This window comes from Solea solea, chromosome 6, assembly GCF_958295425.1.
Source record: "Solea solea chromosome 6, fSolSol10.1, whole genome shotgun sequence".
In the NCBI taxonomy this organism is placed as follows: domain Eukaryota; kingdom Metazoa; phylum Chordata; class Actinopteri; order Pleuronectiformes; family Soleidae; genus Solea; species Solea solea.
Window position 1 is genome coordinate 16,817,388 of NC_081139.1, and position 20,000 is coordinate 16,837,387.

The 20,000-nt window shown below is 41.3% G+C and overlaps 1 protein-coding gene across 15 annotated transcripts in view; it reads right to left on the reverse strand.

Moving 5' to 3' along the window:
* foxp1b (forkhead box P1b) overlaps window positions 1–20,000 on the reverse strand; it is a 170,880-nt gene that overhangs the window by 90,596 nt on the left and 60,284 nt on the right. For 14 of the 15 annotated variants that reach the window (XM_058630825.1, XM_058630832.1, XM_058630839.1 and 11 more), the window contains one exon: window positions 16,215–16,281. The exons of the other annotated variant lie outside the window; for it this stretch is intronic. The gene's annotated coding sequence lies outside the window, so the exon portion shown is untranslated. The remainder of the gene's footprint in view (window positions 1–16,214; window positions 16,282–20,000) is intronic. 15 annotated transcript variants of the gene reach the window in all.

Consider the following 20,000-nt stretch of genomic DNA (forward strand, 5'->3'; position numbering starts at 1 on the left):
AGTAACTTGGTTCATGGTGGAAATAACAAAGTATGTCTGAGGGCTTCACAAAACATCAGGGTACAAAGTGAGAGAACAACAACAACAAAAAGGGAATAAAGATGGAAGATTAACACACACACACACAGAGGTTATCTACCACAAATCAACATGATTATATAATGTGCAATTTCAATACTTAGCATGGTTGGCCTCAAACATCTAATTGTCAAAGTAACAGTGGTGATAACAGAAGACAAGGTAATGTTGTGTGGGGGCTCCAGCCCCATTTGGACCAAAGCCTCGTTTCTACCACAGTGGTGCAGTATAGTTCAGCTCACCACAGTGTGGTTTGGAATGGTTCACCCTGATCTGGACCGGATACCTAAGTGATGTAGCAATTTGCCTAATATGCCTCAGCGATGCAAATAACACGGCGTCAAACAAGCGAGACACAATGTCACTTGGCAATAAATTCAAAAAAGTTGACATCCAGCATTTTGTGTCATTTATTATTATTATTACTAGAAGGACGCAACAGAAAAAACATTTTCTCTGCCATTTTTTCCTTCCCTCGCACGATTGGTACAGCCCAGTTTGGTTCGGTGCGGGTCGGTAGATGATACAAATATGTTTCCCCATTTCCACAGCGTGGTGCAGTTGGGTTCAGTTCGGTAGGTTGTGCAAATATTTGCATTTCCATTGTCAAAGAAGGATACCAAAATAACCAAATTGTACCATGCTAATATTTGGCACTCTTCTGTTGGGGTACCAAGAACAGCGGCCCTGGCTCCTACAGGGTGAAGCTAGAAACACTACGGTCTATTGACAATAAACACATCTATAAATGCACTGTGTATTGTGGCAGAGAGATAATCGAAGGCTGTGTTTGCTTTTAGCAAAAAAAGTCCCTTTCTTCTTCTTCTTTATGGAATTTAGTGGTGGGCTACACTGTGTCACACAATTAACATCGCTGATGCAGCTATCACCATCTGGCCCAAACAGTATCAAGCGCAATGGTCCAGCACCTAAAGGTTGAAGCTGGACAGTCTGGGTGACAATGGGAATTAAACGGGAAAAGGAGAGGATCCAATGCTGCTCGTGTTTCAAATAATATTAGTGCAGAGAAGTGTTCTTCCTTGTTGAAAGTAGTGGCGAGCTACAGTGTATCATACAAAGCCTGACATCACTGGATGATGTCAGTACGTATAGCTGACGGAGCTGTTGCCATCCAGTGTTTACATCCTGAGGTGGAAACGCAAGCAGGATCATGAGTTTACTTTTCCAAACTGTGACAAGCCGAAACTGAACTGCACTGAACCGTTCATTTTTCACGCGCAAAATGCTAAGCTGAAGTCATGATTGAGGCTTCCCTACCCAGACTCCATACTTTCCCCCCGTATCCACTTCCACTAGATTCAGCCCTCAAAAAACAGTTACCCCCCCCATGTGAGAAAGGCATAAAGACCGAGCAAAGACACCAAAATGCACACTTCAAACACATGGCGATGACTGATAGCTTTTTCAAGCATGAAATCTAGATCCAAACCGATTACCACAGCAGAGCACACAGCAAAGGAGCTCGACAGCCAAGCGGTGAATATGCTGATTCATATGAATATCAACGTATTATCACACTACAAGCTCAAATAAATTATCAATAAGCGGGGCAGACTCCAATAGAGAAGCTGAGTAGATTCATAATTTCAGAAAATATACAAAGCAGTTTGTCTCCTTTACACGGAGCCATGTGAGAAACACCTCAGTGCAAAGTCCTGTTGTGCACAGACAATGACGGAATGTGCCAAAGTAAGGCAGGCCACGGTATTTTTAGTACAACTAGGGCCGATGGAGACTTAGTAAATAGAGAAGTCTAATGAGTTTAAATCTGGTTGTACATGAATGGAATAGTAATTCTGGGATGTGAAGCCTCTTTTAGGAGTGGTTCGCCACACATTCTCTCACTCTCGACTCTCCTTCATTTGACTTTGATAATCTCACTCACATGTGGCTCAGGCCCATTAACACTGCACTGCGAGGACACACACCAGGAGACGAGGGGCCTCTTTTTTTCTGACCACGAGCTCAATGCAAAGAGGAGAAAAAAGGCAGGCATCGCCTCCCTCAAGCTCGTCTTGCCAATTAGACCTGTCAAACAGGCACACATAGAAAAACATTACTTCAATCCATCAGCATCCTATGGGAACTATGAAGGCGCTTATTGTTTTAACATTACTTAAAACGTGTCATATTTTTAATCATTTTTACTGGAATTCATGTAAGGGCTGCTCCCATGGGTGTGGGAATGCAAAGGAAATGTGTCAGATGCATTTTCCTGGGAAAATCAAGGTTAGTCTTAACGAACTCGTCTAATTAATATTGCGTGCCTACGCAAAGAGAGGACAATATTATTAGAGCTGCTGTCTGTTGGGGGGGGGGGGGGGGGGGGTCAGCTCAGCCAAGTACATACTTCCTCTGTGAGCTGATGACAACATGTAGCCTAATCATTTTTTTAGAAAAATGCGACAGAGTTCGGTTAAATGATCACAACAGCACGGCGGTAAACCACAGCTCTACGCACACAAAGTAAGCCACAAATTATTGTTAAACAAGTCATCTAATGTGGTTACTGCATTTATTATGATTATGACATGTGGCTCTAACTGTAGGGTCAGATATAATTCCTCTTACCTATGACACTGCTGCTTTTGTTTACCTTGTTACCTAATGATTCTATGCAAACATTAGCCTAAAGGTGAACATATTGCAATGGTAATGCAAAGGCTATTATTATTTCAATAATATCTTGACTACAACTATTAGTGTTCAGTGACTGTTAAGAATTGACTCAGTTTAGCCATTCAAATCTACTATCAATGTCTCTCCTCAGTGATCCAGGCACACGTGCACAGCAATGTCTCGTCTCTTCTTTACACGGCTCTGACTGTACAGATGTGTCCGATGTTACGTTATGTTTGTGTATCGGTGCAAGAGGCTGTCAAAGAGAGGAGAAAGAGTTGTGAGGAGATGAGGGGATTGATGCACTACTCACGCAGCTGTAACATGAAATGAGATTTCAGCCAGTAGAACATGGCTACAAATAAACCAACATATGATGATGCATAGAAACTGGAAAAGGGGCTATTGTATATTCCGCAAATGCAACATGGAATGAGCTGCAAAAATAATGTATTAATATAGCACTCACTGAATGCTTTTAAACTTGGAATGTGCAGAACTCTACGCCAATTCCCGATGATGCCACTCGATAGAGCTACTAATGTAATGTAATTCCTCAATTCTCTGTAACATGGTGTTTTATTTGTGCTGCTGCCTGTCTTGGCCAGGTCTCCCTTGAAAAAGAGCTTCTCAATATAAATGGACTTTTTGAAATAACTGTGGGAAATGTAAAAATACTTGTGAAACTGCAGCGGGTCAGAGGACATCACACGAGAAGCGTGGGGATGGATTGTGGCCACATGCGTCCCCAAACCACTTCCAAATGTGGCTTTTGAGGATTTGAGGATGCACTTGGGACACATTCAGACGGGGTCCAACACACAGCAGGAGCAGGTAGCCCACTTCTTCTGTTTGGAGCTACTCATGCAGAGATTAAGACTATTGATTTTGTGGACACAATCATTAACCTTTACACACAAATAATGGCACGGTAATGGAATGGGTATTCTATTTCAATTGTATCGAATCTACACCTGTCAGTGTTCAGTGAGTTTAGGCATCAACCACATAACTGCAGTTTGCTGTTAGGTATGGGAGTGGTCTTACCCACTGACCCCTCCTGCTGCCCCTGAAGGAGCAATTATTCCTGGATATGATACAGGGGTCACTGAAGCCTAAGAAGCATGTTATTATTTTAAAAGCTCCAGCTTACCAGGGAAAGGACACAGAGGGTTAAAAAGGGATGGGAGTTTGCTCATTCCATTAAGCAGTTAAACTGAAGATAAAGGACGAGGGGGCTAAATACCAAAAGACCTTACATGAATTTTTGCGTTTTAATGGAATCAGGTTTTAACAACTCTTTTTTGTTAAATACAGCCCATGTCAGGAGGATGCGTCCCACTCATAAAGCAGCACAATGACAATGTACAGTGGCACTAATACAAGGACATAGTTCATCATGACATTTTCTGCAATTCCCAACTGATTAGGGTCATTATGTTGGAGGCCTGATTTATGTTGTCATTTCCTCTCACCGATCCTGCATCAATGAATCTTAATGAATTGGTAAATAAGGGTGAAGATTACACTGTGTGACACGGCAACATTTCTCACCCTCAACGGCCGAGATTTATGTAGCCAATTAGACACTAACAGAGAAAATTGGCTGGCAGAAAAATAATATTCTTTATGGCGCAAAATGGAGGAGCATTCTCAGTGAAGGGCAATTGTACTGTCAGTGTTAAAGTCCATAAACCACCCGCCTCCTCACCCACCTTCATAGCGCAAAAGGGGAAGTCGGACTGTGTGTGCGTAGCAAAGCTATGGTTAGAGCGTCAGGACGATGGCTGCCCCGAGCAGGTGAGTTGAAAGTCCTTAACATTCACCGAGGCCTGTCTCGTGTTTGATCAACATAAATATGCCCGTGTGTGACAAACATGTTTACCGGCTAACAGCAAACATCACATCACACAATCAGACACCGTGAGGTGCTGCCTCTCTAATGAAGACACGGGAGCTTTTATCAAGGCTGGTCGTGTCTCGTCAGAAAACAAACCTCTCCTATACACACATCAAAACAGATGTACAAGAAAATAGAGGCCAAATTATTTGCTATAAACACACTATAGGGACATACCCTTTTTTTTCCAATTAGTTTTTTGTGTGAATGTTAACGTAAAAAAAAATCCTTCATCTTCTTTATCAAAAGGAGCAATATCAAAAAAATATCATCACCTCTTTGAAGACATCTCTGATCAACACACAGCAGAGGACATAAATAGTATGATTAGTGGCTCCTGAACGTACATGCATCATTACTACAGCAGTGATCCTTTTTATTTCTCAGATGCAGATTAATGTTGAAGATGATTACGGTGTTTTTTTTGAGTGTGTATCGCTACAAAGCGTGGACAGCTTGCCTGCTTATTAATAACAAAGTTCTTAAAAGAGCACTCAGAGTTATAATGAAAGCCTTTATGCATTTCATATTGTGACTAGATTTAGTGCGAGGCTGCGGCTCTCCACATCAAACACACTGGCCCGCTATTAGGCACCGGGGCTGAGGGATGCTGTGTGAAAAGGAGTGGAAAATTAAAGCTGAAGCAATGCAGGAAAGGGCTTAATTTACTGGCATGTACAGTATGCAAATGAGATTACTCTCAGCTTAACTGCATCATTTATGTCCATAATAACAGCATCATCATTACAGGGCTCAAATTAAATTACACTGTAATTAGCATATCAAAGTGATTGGTTAAAGTTTAAAACAAATACCCAATTTTGTTAATGAACATCTGTAATCACCGTGTAGACTCTCAGTGAAAACATCCAAAACAAATATATGGTTGGAGAAGGGGAGGAATAACCCCCCCGACGAGCATGTGCACACGTGTGTGTTTGCATACATGTGTATCGTACTGACGTCAATAGGATTGGGTGAGTGTGTGGGGGGGGAGGGGGCTGTTATACCTGGAGAGCTCCACACACTCAGGATATATTTCCCAAACTCCAGGAGATCAAAGATCCAATTTCCCACACTTGCCACTTCAGGAGCTCATCAATAAAATACTAATCACTTCATGGCTGATTCTGAGAATGGAGCCTGCAGCCGAAAGGCTTAGGGAGACTTTCATATCCGAAAAACACCTCGGCTTCAGCTGTCTCGACTGATGTTGGATGTGCGCGCACAGTCACACAGAGAATTTGCAGTCAGGCTTTATCCAATAGCTGTCCTGCCTTTCCCCCTGATAAACACAGTGAAGTTTAACAGCGAGCACAGCAGCCTCAGACCTACGACAAAAACCACACACACACACCTTAAGTCATGTGAGCGTTTGAACTTCTGCTGACTTTGAACCTCGTGCTTTTCATCGTCCACTTAATATTGATACGTTTCAGAATTTATGATGAATGTTTTTGGTTCTTTTGCAAAAAACAAAAAATGTCAATCATACTTCCACCGAACCCAGTGACTCCGTTTGTTTTCTGCGTTTCTGCTATTATTAACAGTACTGCTTTGCTCCCCCCCCCCCTTGTTATTAATTAACAAAAAGAAAAACAAAGGCGCCGGCAGCTGGTGTTGCACACCATCAGATGAAAAACACTCGTGAAATTTTAAAGAAGCGGCATCTTATTTTATTCATTAACAAATCCATTAAAGGGCCTTATTTCTCCCAAGTATGTAAAATATGTGCCTTTCAAGGTAGAGCTTGGGCAAATCCACTCTATCAGCTAATGACGGCACTCATTACACAGTGAAGCTGGCTAATGAAGGTGCGGTGGCCGGCCGATCCCCTCGCCCAGCATTAAGCCCTATGAAATGCTAATATCTCACTTCTAATTAAAGGATACTAAGTCCAAATGCACCTTCACGGCTAGTAGCTGGCAACATAAATTTTATTTTTCAACACTAGACTTCACCCAGAGATGTGCCTGAGCAACATTCCATTAATTCATATTTAATACCCCCACTAGTCCTGCCTTTGCCTCACTATCTGCCTCCTCTTCTCTCCCTTCTCTGTGTTACATTGTGAGCTGGCATATCATTATGCTTTCCAAGAGTTCCTTTTTCTTTTTTTGATTGGTCAGTTGGCTCATGTATTACTTTTAGTGCTTCCAGAAATAAACACATCTGCACACAACAGCCTTTATGTCTATGTCACATGGGAAAAATAGAGGGCAAAAAAAGGAAAACATGCCAGTATCGTCCCTGCTGCACCTGTATACATTTACTATGTTTACACATCTTTGGCTGTAAATATGTTTACGAGAAAACCTGCTGCCCTTCTCAGAAACTGACCTTGAAACCAGTAAACAGCCCTTTCACAAAGTTCATTAACGTCAAAAAAAGGGTATAGTCTTTCCCTTCAGATGGAAACAAAAGGTCAGTGCCATTAGACAATCAGCAAAATACTGTACCACTGCAATGGAGCAGAAATTATAGTCAGGCCTAACAAAATAATGAATCACAGGTTAGTCAGGCATAACTGTTCACAACGGGGACTTTATCATTGTTATCGTCGCCAGGTGAAAATGTTGACATTGTTGACAGTTAAATACGTGTATACTTCCTTATAGCTCCTCGCATGCTTCACAGGTATCAAAGTCACTGCAGTGACTCAGTGTTTGTGTGTTTGTGTGTTTGTGTGTGTGTGTGTGTGTGTGAGTAATGAGTCAATGGCATTTTGCCAATCAGATGAGAAAGTCTGCAACTCATATCTTTTTCCAGGAATTAAAAAAAACAGTGGCTGCTTTTACTTTGATTGTTCGGCTGCTTGAACTATGAATATCTAAAATACTACCGCTTTGACACCACAACTTTTATTTAGTCACGAAAACACTGAGTCACAGGGTCTGCATCATTTCAAAAATGAAACACTAAAACCTTGAGACAGCGGCCACCTACATCTCCAGACACAAAGTCAAATGCGGCAACAAACATAAACCTCACGGGTGATGGTAACTATCATCCGCTCTATTCAAAAGCTACAATAATGACTGTGCTTTCAATCTGAAGAGAGACAGCTAAGTAAGAAATCAGCACCTCAAATAAACTCTCCTCATGGTTCACTAAACACACTGGGATCATTGAATTGCCTGCAACCACTGCAAAAAAAAAGGGGTTTGAGTTCAGGTCATTATATTCCCTGGCCAAAAATGACCAAATTACAATTATCATCTAATTGTCTAAAATGAGTTAAATGATAATTGTCATTTTTCAGTCCATTAATGCTTGTCTGACTTGCCATAATAGTGATGTGTTTGTCCAGTTCATACAATGTAGGTGAAATTATACTGTATGTATTATTATAATAAGTGTACAATCACCTGATTTATATGAATTGTGTTTTTGTTTAGTTTTTTGTTATTTCCCCAGAATGGACCATCATGTTTTTATAATAGTCCACAATGGACAAACTTAACATCTTCTGGGTTATGAAGGTAACTGAAGGCTGCACAAGTTCTCTAACACACCTGGAATGTTACTTTGTATTCTTTCACATCTGTTCCCTGATGAAGACTTTCATGTCCAAATGCACTGCTTTTTGAGTTATAATTTAACCTTGTATTTACAAAAGGTTCCTCTATGTTTTTTCCTTACACTGGACATCCTCTGATGCCTTTCTTTTGGACTGCCAATTATAATTTTTGGTCTCTCTCTCTTAGGGTCAAAAGTACAGACATTTTTGAGAAATTTGAAGAGACAATTGCTTTTATTTCTTCTGATACTGTGCCTTTGATTATTTTATTAGTTAACAGTTATGGGTGAAAAGAGTGCTACAAATACAAATTGCTTTACATGAAGTGCATCATTTGTCAGAGGGCAACAGTAAAATGCGTGGATATAAAGGTCGGTGTTAAGAACATATCACAGGACGTCTGTTTGATCCCCGGCCCAAGTATTTTCCCAGGGATTCTCTGGCTCTGTACTGTGTAAATCTCGCAGTCTGACCTTCTACATTCCTCATGCTCCGTCCTCCCCATTCAACCGCAGACACAGATAATACTGGGCAAATATCATAAACGTGAGGATTTTAGGATTGAGGTGAGGCTGTCATCATCCTCCACCAACTGGGAAAAAGAAAAGCCCATGCATCTGAAAGAACCTCATTTCCACCTGCTGCCAGACTAACCTGCAGTGAGGTTGCCTGACCCTGATGACTAATAGCATATATACAGAAAATCCCTGGGGATGCCCACACATGATTGGTGACAAAGAGTAATGTCCACTTTTAAGGATTTGATGACATTTTGCTGCTCATGCTAAAATGACCCACTTGTGCCTGTAAAAGTCCTGCTGCTGCAAAAGCATATCTATAAACGTTTATGGACTGAATGGGTTAACTAATATCTTAATTTAATCCAGATTAAAAAATAATTACTAGGGGCTTGCTGGGTACTAGGGCTGTCACTTTTTATCGGAAAATTCAGATATCTGATTTAACTTGAGGGTGGAAAGTTCAAATTAATCTACAAACCCATGTGAGTTACAAATATACAGCCAGGAAGTGCATCAGCCCATATTTGACATGGCCCAGCAGATGGCGCTATGATGGCATCTTAGCCTTAAGGCCATTTTGAATGCCCTCTTGGCCCAGTGAGGCTCGACAATCACAACAGCGAAGTATCTGAAAAGTGTCACAACGTTGTCACATTTGTTTGTGCGCGGGTGAGAGGAATATCCAAATATATTTGAAGGAGTTGTGTGTCGCATAATTGTCGTTCGAACTTAAATATCACAGCCTTGAATTCCCTTGATGCCGATATCAGTCCCATTTAGTCTTTCACCGCGCTTCACAACTCAACTGTTCACATGTGCCGATGCATTTAACACCTATAGCTTTAACCAGCCATTGCAAAACCATATAATACTCCAACTGCGTTACAGACATTGGCAGCCCTCGCTCACGTCTTGGTCACATGACAGTGGTGGTGGACATCTCCCTGTAGAAGCATGTTGACTCTGTTCCATGAAGCCTTTGTGCCATTTTTTTTAACAGGAGTTATTGGATTTTACTTGATACCAATTATTGTATCAGCTCATCCCTAATAACTACAACTGATGAAGCAGCTACAAAACCCCTTAAAAAAAAAAGCCATGAGAATGTTTTTTTTTTTCCTTTCTCCACTGTGTCCCGGGGTTTTCTGGTGTGATGATTTCATCCGAGTATCCAAAAGGGGTTTGTGAGTATTGCCAAGAAGTTTCCACTTCAAAGACGAAGTCGGCTTCAGGCCAGGGCGTGACCTGCAGCTGAACTGGCCTCGACTCGGCCACAGGGAGGAGGACAACAGCCACTCCAAACACACCACCCCACCCCCTGATAAATAACTTAACACAGCAAACAGAGGCCCATCACTCAGCCTATACACAGCTAACACCAGGACAGGGACAGAGATCGATGGGGAGATACAGACAAATAAAGGAAGACAGAAAGAAGACAAGAAGAAAAGAGAGAAGAAGGGAGAGAGGTGGGGTACATTGTGAGGGCATCGAACAGTGCGGCGTGGATAAATATCACACAGGAGCCTGAGCCAAGCAGCGTGGAAGGCCAAGTGCTGTAAGACTGTGAAAGCGTGGCTATTTTGCCAAGCTGTGACATTTGTTTCTTATTGTCTAAGTGGCAGCTGAAAGCGTCTCTCCCTGCGAGGGCCCCTCGGCTCTGCTCTGGCCCGCTTTGACAGGGAGGTAACCATATTAGGACGTGTATGGTAAAGTAAACAATAACATAGTTGCAATGAGATGGAAATTTTTCAGCTAATGGTGTTTGTCATTCCTGTTTTCAGTGCACTGAGCAGCCCTGTGTTTTTTTTCTCTGGCCAGCCAGAGAGACTTTGTTTATGAAAACAACGCAGGAGCCAAGGCTGAACCCAGAGCAAAAAAAAAAAGGAAAAAACAACTGTAAATAAATATCAGTTTAAAAAATGCCTCCACTTTCATTTGATTACATAAATAACCACATTTCTGTAGAAATACCCTTTTCAGCTTCTCAGTGGCTTCCCAGCCGTGCCTGCAATGTGGCAGCTATCTCCGAAAGCACACATTTTCCTCTGCAGTTTGGCCTTCACAGCCACTGGACTTGAGCTGGAGGCTGATGAAATCAGTCCTCATCAGTTCAGACAATGAGAAATATGTCAGAGGATATCTAAATGTTGAAGCCGCAGTAGGCAGGATCAGTGGTAAAATAGCGGTTTGTTGAGTTGGATTGTGACTCTCTGTCCTGCAGAGCTCCTCTTATCAAACGCTCGTGGACAAATGCCCTTGTTTCATATGCAACAGATGACCTTTGGGCAATCTCTCCATCGCTGAAACTCTGCTAATATTGACACATTTTAATGTTTTGTTGTTTGTCTCATAGTTCTTTTGCAGCATGGGAAGTCTTAGTACATTGTCCTGGTATACGAGCACTAACGGGCAATTAATTTCTTGAATGAAGCGTGTTTGCCTCTGCTACACTAGGTGTTGATATTCCCCCTTTCAGCTAGTTTGTATTAGGCGGTTTCTGGTTTATCTTGCAGCTAGTTGTTAGCATGATTTAAAAAATATCCAATCATTTAAGGTGAAAGAACATAAAATCAATCTCCTCTTCAGCGCAGAGAATCAGAGCAGTAGCAAAACGTGTGGTCAAATGAAATAACTGAGACACTGCTTGATACATCTGGTTTAAAAAGCAGCTGTGAACAAGTGTTGGTTGCCGTGTGTACTACTTTTACACTCGCCACGATAACTATGGCCATTAGAAGTCTCCTCAAAAATAAGAGACCCTTATATTTGTTTTAAATATATCAATGGTCACTTGTACGGCTCACACACATCATTTTTCTTTGGTTCTGGTAAACGCAGGACATTTTTCAGGTTGAGAAAAAAAAAGCATCAGCACATGTTTGTGTTTGTGCACGTGCGGAAAACAAAGACTCTAATATTTTCCATCCCTCATAAATAACTACAGCTGACTCAGTTATAAAATAATAATAATTATAAAAACCTGCATTGTGAGGCTGAAAAAGTCCAATGCTCACATGCATGTCTAGGCAAACACTGTAGTATACAGACAGTATAAACAGTACAGTCATCTATAGAATGAAACAGAAGTAAGAGTCATAGACTTGTGTTGACTTTGTTTAGTTTTTACCCACCTCTTTCCAATTTTCTTTCCCCTCTCTCTCTCTCTTTCTCTCCTTCAGCCACATTCCTAATCTCACACCAAAAAATGCAAGCTGTTTATTTGCTCAGGGCTGAAGCCATTCCATTAAGTAGCCCCACCAGGTGCTTTATCCCTAAAAGGGATTTGTTTTCTAAAATAAACAGAGAAAGCAAAGTTGACTGCCAGAGTGATATTTACCATGACATGAAATGATTGCAACAAATCAAAACTGTCCAAGTATGAATAACTTTGGCATTTTTCCCCTCACATAGTCCTAGAGCTTCACTGGTCAAACAGGAAAACCATAAACAACACTGCTTTAAATATGCCATAACATATAAACATACAGTTTAGTTTCGGGGGGGAGCTGGGGCTGTATATACATATGTTGACTCGAGTATCGTTACAGTGCTGTGTAACAGATGCTGGCCTCAGTAAAGACATTCTGCTGCGAAGATAACAAATCAATCCATGTTATTAGTTCCTTTTCATCTCTTTCTGAGGCACAGACACGAGGCCAAAAGTGACACTTTCTTTCTCACTTTTGTGATTTTCTTTTCATCTTGCTGCAAAAACAACTCATCTGCGGATCGGAATTTGCTTACGTCCGTCGCCTCAGTCAATCTCGCGCGTAGACTGTGTCACAATGACCGCCTTGCACCTGGTGGCAGATGGACATTATCGGAGTTCCTCGCCCTTCCTCGGTGGGCTGTTTAGACATCGGTCAATATTTCCCCGAGAAGACATGTCTGTTTCATACTGATAGAAAAATAGATTGAAAGTCAGCAAATGCATTTCCCGCCGCCATAAAAGGACATTTTAAGTAGCTACCGGACAAAGTTATCAGTGTAGTTCTTTCTCCCTTGACAGAAGATAATTCACATGGAGGTTGAAGGTGAGAATAACGCTGGTTTCACACTGGATGCATGTGCAGCATGTCTCTCACTTAATTTAAACCCAAATGTTACCCAATTTCCCCACGGCGATTAATAAGATATTCTGATTCTGACGTTAACTAAAGAGACCTACGTGTCTCACCATGTGCCATGTGCATCTCACAATAAAAATATATAGTGAAAATTATCTTTCACCACAGTTTCAGCATCTATTTCTGTGAAATATGTCACAAACACAGCATTGGCGGTTTCAAAGTAAAAGCACAAGCACATCAGTTCCCTGATCCTTAATTAAGACATTTTTATTGTGAAATATGTGCAGCATCGATGGATGTGCGGCTTCGTATTGAAGAGTCCTGGCATTTATTGAGTACACAGGGAGTGTTTTAAGTATTATTATTATTAATACTTATATTATTCAGTATAAAGTATGTTATATGATTTTCAAAGCAGAGGCTCCACAGCAGCTTCACTGCAGGCGGACAGGAGACACACACATGGTGTGAAACTGGCTTCAAAGTGTTGCTGTGTTGTGTGACAACAAGTATAAGGACAACATATTTAACCTGTTTAGATAGACAACAGAGAGGCAGTGTGTGTCCTGATAGCAGCTGATTTGGCCACAGGAGCAGAGAATCAGATAGGGCAAACAGACGGAGGCCAGGTGAGGGCGTTTAGAAGACTCCGGCACATCCTGTGATTTCAATCAACAGGAGAAAAAAGGAGCAAGCACGCTGTTGCTTCACACTCCTGCCTCGGCCTCCATTGTGACATCTTTGTATGCACGATAATTTTTCATTTTCACGCTGCCTTGCATCTATTCTGCCGTCGCTGTTTTTAACTACAGCAGCCAAGCTTAGAGAGTAGATTACGGTACTTACAGTGCATGAAAAACACAGCAACAAAACTGCCAGTGACAGAAGCGTTTAACTTTCCTGCTAGAAATCTCCCCCATGTGGCACTTTTGCTACAGCGAGTTGTTTATTATGTTCCAAGCTAGGCATAAGCGATTAAAGGAGCTCTTAAGAAATCAAAGTGTTATAAATGCATGGAAACACAGCCGGCTGTAAATGCCACAGAATTAGAAGCTTACCAAGCCTAATACTAATACATGGCAATTTTCAGCTTGATGCTGATATAAAGAAATTACTTTTTTTTTTTAAGTAAGCAATAAATGCAGTCAAGGGAACTATTACAGATTCCCTATTTTCATCCCGGCATAAATCTGCGCACAACCCTTCTGAGAGTTCAGCTCATGAATCCACTTGTTTATTCCTAACACTTCCATGAAAAAGTGGATTAAACAAAAGCTAAAACTAAGGCAATATATGCCAAATCATTTACAGAAAAGGATGAACAACACAACAGTCAACTGTCTGGAGGGTGGGGTGTTCTCTCCCTTACATGGACTCATAAGACTTGGATCAAGTGCAGCATGAGACGATAACATTTTGAAGAGAGACGCATTTTGGACATCTGAGAATTCTTACAAGCAGAGGCACTTTCTTTTAGGAGAGTTAAATGCCATCGGGTCCAAATCATCAACACACATACTATAAGAGGCAGCTCAGATAGGAAAAAAAGATATCATGTATGATGTGTCAATCAAATTCTTGTTTTTCAATGAGGCCCAAATGTGGTGAAAATGGACCCGATGCATACTTTTAAACACACAGACATACTGTGTTTGACTCTATTGCGCTTTAAAGGAGCTATAAACACCAATGCATGCTAATCCTATTAGCTGCCACAGGGATTTCTGCATTAGGGATGCAATTACAATCATACTGAAAACCAGTGTCAGGCTGATTTAGCAACATTAACATTAATTGCACAACACTTTAGAAGAATTCTGGTCTGGTCTGACATCTGGAGTTGGCTATTGAGCGGGGCTTGCTGGAATGGACCTCGCAATGTGAAGAGCACTCTCATGATTAACAACAGCAACATGAATCCACCACTTCAATTAGGTCCTAGTTTCTTTTTTTCCCCCAGGTGCGTGGGATATAGTCTGAATCAAATTCAAGATGTCTGAGTGTAATGATGACATTTACAGCAACTTTTTCCCAAATCTATGGAACTGGACTGTGGGAGGGAACACTAAGATGAAGCAATATTTATCACGTTGCTATTAAACCGCTGCTCAAAGACAATCGGTATAAGGATTTGAATGAGGCAATGAGCGGATACGATATTCAGTATCAATATTGGTCAGGTACTGGTCGTCAACATCATTGACATGCTGTCGTGATCAAGTGTATCGCCTCCAGGAAATTTAAGAGGTGTGAGATGCAGACACAGGCAGATCGTATGCTGTTGGGGGGGGGCATGTATTTGCAATATCAGACAATGATATTTGTGAGAAGATAAAATTGAAGTCCAGGTCTAGTTTTTAGCAAAATAATCATTTTCTAAAGCTTTTTTACAGGCTCTGTTTTCAGCCATAGTGCTGCTATATGAAGCTGTCTTGTTTAACTCACGCCATGTGTTTCTTCTTCCTCGCCTACGCAGATGTGACACAAAATGTGTCACTTGTTGTGCAGCGCAGGAATATTACCACAGACACAAAAACAGCAACAACAAAAAGATAAGAAATTATACTTGTAGTTAAAAGGGAATAAGAGAAGGAGCATGGTTGAAGCAGGCACTCAAACACACAGATTTCCATTTATTTGGACAGCCTAATCAAAGCCATATCCCTAACCTTAAACACAACCAGTTAAATCTTGACCCCAACCAAAGCACACAGTTCAAATCTTAGCCCAAACTTAACCCGTTCCTTTAGGAATTAGGTTCTGTCTCATCAGGGTAAGGTTTAGGTCTCCGTGAGGACTACTGGTCCCAAGAACGTCAGTGTTCATACCGGAAAAAAACACACACACACACACAGACACATGCACACGCACACCCACCCACACACACACACACAACCCTACAGTTCTACTCTGCCTCACCAGGATCGCTCCAGCCAAAGCGTTTACATCCAAACCTTTCGTAGATAGGGAAGCGGGTGTGGGAATCCAACATGAGATACCAAACAGACTGACAGACTGACATGCCAACGACAACAAGACTGTGCACGTTCAAACACCCCCCTTGTTTGGTAAACACAGCATTACCATATTTCAGCCTTTCCTGACAAATGTCAACATGTCCAAACAGACAAAAAGCTCCACACATCTTCATTTCCCCTTCAACTTTTTTTTTTTTTTAAATACTAATTAAAACAAACAAAAGAAACTCTGTACACAAGCTCTCTGACCTTCAATAGAGCGCTCCTTTTTTTCTTTTTTTTCTTACTCACCATGATTTTGTCTCAAAGCAGCAGCTTCTCAAACCACTGACAGTGCACCTGTCACACACATATGCACGCAAAATACAGTACACAAACAAGACAACCACACTGCATTCAGTTAATTATTGAGCCAATGCAACGTAGCATTCACACACACACACATACACACACACACACACACACACGCAGTGACTGGAGTCTGGTGAATGATTGTGTGTTTACCTTCTACAAGGACTTGCTTATTTAAAGCAATCTTCAGTTCCTGCTGTGGTAAAACAGCCTCCTTGCCCTGCAGACACAAAATGGAGAATTATTTGTAGTTATGAAATAATAACCACTACACACTATAGTGCTTGTCACAGGCACCAACAAACCAATTTAGAAAAAAAACAAATACACACGAGCACATGGGTGTAAAACCTCCATTAACACGTAGACCACCAGTTGCTATTAGCTGCAATTGATAACATGCACAAACAGCCTCATGCATGTCATCGAGAGAAATCATCAGAGAGATCAATGCTCTTCATTCTTGTACTATTTGCTTTTCATTTGTGTGAGGCTGCACCAGTCACTGTTCCTCCGCCACGGCTGCAACAAACCCACATCCACCGTGCTAGCTCTGAGCCCGGCAGAGAGCGCCTTTCGCTTACCCGCCCGTAGCCTACGATTGTCAACGCCTGACAAAATGTCCATCCGTCTGTTAAGTACCACGACACCCACTCACGATAACAAGTGAACAATGGCACTGTCTGATGTGAGTGAATGGTTTATTTGCAAGACAAAACCTTATTACTGACAGCAGATGCCCTGCGAGGCCGCCCTGGTGGTGAAAGCTCTGTACCTGTACCTGCTCTGCCCGGACTCAACTCCCCATGGACGGCTCTGATCTGCATGCACACAGCTTTCCTAACTGAGCACTCAACCCAGACAAGAGGAAGATGAAAAAAGGGGAGAGAAAAGGAAACAATCTTATTTTTATGGTAAACTGAGAAGTGACTGGGGGGCAATATCTCAGGTGCATTTGAATAAAAGCATTAAAGCATATCCAAATATGAAGGGGAGGAAAAAACTTCCTCTCTCCCACTGTTCTTTTTTTTTTTTTTTTTTGCCGTTTACATTTGGCAGTCAAAACTGTGGCCAGGCATTTGTGCAAGTGTTTATCTAAAGCAGACTGAGCAGAGATAAAAAAACACAGGCAGCCCAAACTTGCCCAGTTTCGGCATTAATTATGTGTTAAATGCCCTTGTTGAAAATCGGAGTCAACACACAGCTCGCTCTGAACTCTACCGAGGGTTAGAACAATCATCGAAAATGGACTATTCCCACAAAACTAGCCTATTATTGTGATTCATTACACTTCAATTAACATATCATCAATAGAATCGTAAATCAATGGCAAGTGGTGACAAATGACAGATATTTTCAGTTTCAAACTACTAAACATCATTAATTCCCATCACCTGAAAGAGCCCCGGGAGCCAAATGAGTTTACCCAATGCATAACATCCATTTAGATAAATGTTCTATCATTTTAATGATGGAAAAAAAATTGTATTGGAGAGAACAGGCAACAATGTGATCCTGATAGCAGCTGTATGCCTGTTCTCCTTGTGATATAATGCTCACTTTGTAATACCTAAACAGATAATTGTCTCCATTTCAAACAGCACAAGGCTGTAATATTGCCATTTAGAACAGTGGGGGTGCAGAGAACGCGGGGTGAGGATAAACAAGCACACGCTGCTTCACCCGGTTGGGAAAAACCGAGCCCATCACACACTCCCACATTGAGATTTTAGGGAACAGAACAACTCCTAGTTGAGATAATTACCCACCTAGGTGGGTTATGTGCACGCTCAGTGAGAGGCCCGAGCTGAAAATATGAATCAAAATGCAACAATTGCAAAAAAGACAACAGAAACAAAGGGGGATTTTACAAGGTTCTCTTGTAAGAAATCTGAAGACGATGATGTAGGTGTGTTGTATAAAGTCTAAAACGGCAATAAAAACTTTTGACAAAGACATACCTCATGTTAGTAACAAGACTCATGCAGTAGATAACACACAACTGTTAGCCTGACACTTTTAGAGGTGCAGATGATCCGCATAAATGTTTCCATTCTCTATGCAAATAGCGCAGGGTTCATTGTAGCAGTAGTGGCAGTGGTGGTGGCGGGGTGGATGGGGGGGGGGGGGGGGGACATGCAAACATCCTATTTTCAGAGGCAATGGACAATCATGAGGGGTTTTTGCTATGGTAATGAACTGCAGTGGTTACATCCGAGCACGAACAAAGACTCATTTTATTCTGTCCACAAACCTGTGAAGTGAAGTGGACTTTCTGTATTTGTGAGGGGGGGGTCATGGCTTCACAATATGCTCTCTAGTCCCAGGTATGTTATCAGTGCCTTTGGCTTTGTTGTAAGATAGCATGTTCAAAATATGAATTAATACCCCTCCACTGAAATGCACCCAATCCCAACAAAAGGCCCCGCATTCACTGTGGACAGCCCTTCAGCTCCTCTAATGGACAGGCTCTCCACTCTCTTCACATTGTGCAGACAAAAAGATGAGAGCCCATGAATATTTACCACTAAGTAAAGTTATTCCATTAATTACTCTAAGCACGCTTAATACTGTATCTGAGGCTACTTCTGTGGCTGCCTGTTAATGAACCTTCACACATCATTACCATATTAATTAATGCTCAACTCAATGGCTGTCAATAGGAGGCTGCCAGAGTTGTCTCTCGGTTCTTTACAGCCCGTCCTGGATGTTTCGATCACTTAGTATCAGCATCTGAATAAATCTGCAGTATCTACTTATCATGCCGGGGATTAACGGTGTGTTTAAATAAGAGGACGGGGGTAAAAAAGAAGTTGTGACACTGGTTCAACACTCCTGGAGGCTGGTGGAACAATCAGTCAATCACTTAATCAGTTGTAGAGGGGAATCAGTGGAACTCTGGTCGATGGCTGTCCGGCTACCACGGTAGCCACTGTTTGACTCCATTCACACACAAAAAATAAATAAAATAAAAATCAAGCAACTGTCATTGTGTACCTGAGATAATTTACATTAAAATAGAAGTTAATTCCACATATGACAACTTTAATTAAAAAATTGGGCGCATGATAAGGTTGTTGGAGACGCTGTGCCATTATTTGTGTATTAGTCCTGGGCTACACTTAAAATACTCTAAATCCTCTGGATTCAACAAAAATGGGAGGACCTTTTTCAGTATATATCTGTCCTCTATATATTTATAAAAGCCTTGTTGAAAATAATGAATGGATTCCAGCAAGAGATAAGATAAGAAAGTTCTTTTACACAGGTACAGGACGTGTTGTGTTTGTGACACTTCCAACAGATATAGATGTTGAAACTGGCACATTATCAATTCAACCATTTGTTTTTGCTGATAAATATCCAGCAATCATTAAAGACAAAACAAACAAAAAGGGACAAGAGATACAGTCAATCCCCACCCCAAAAAGAGCAGCACGCCTCATGTAGAACAGTTTATTCAAACAGTAGTTTTCAGTCCACAAATATGTCTCACAGAATCTGATTTTTGGAGGGAATTTATTTTAATCCATGGCTGGCAGGAAATGTTGTGGTATCAGCCTTTAAAACTCGACATGAGGGTGTAGAATTAGTTGGTAGTCGGTGATGTGTATATACAGGGTCACTGGTGTTTGTTTTTAGGGTGTGTACAGCAGAAGTCACTGTCTGTGCCGTGGAACACAAGGAAATCTAAAGCGTGACTCACTTTTTCGACAAACGCAGCTGCTTACTGTATGATGTGATCTGTTAAAAAGGGCTGACTGTACACTATTTTCTCCCTCTTTTCTTCAAGGATTTTATTAAGAAGGACTGATTAAATGAAAAACATGTCTGAGTCTTGTAAAGACTTAAAAAAAAAAAAGAGTCAGCATTTGAAAAAAGTGGAAAAGAAAAAACAACCACTGGGGTTTTGTTTTGGTCTTTTTGATGTGATTGGCA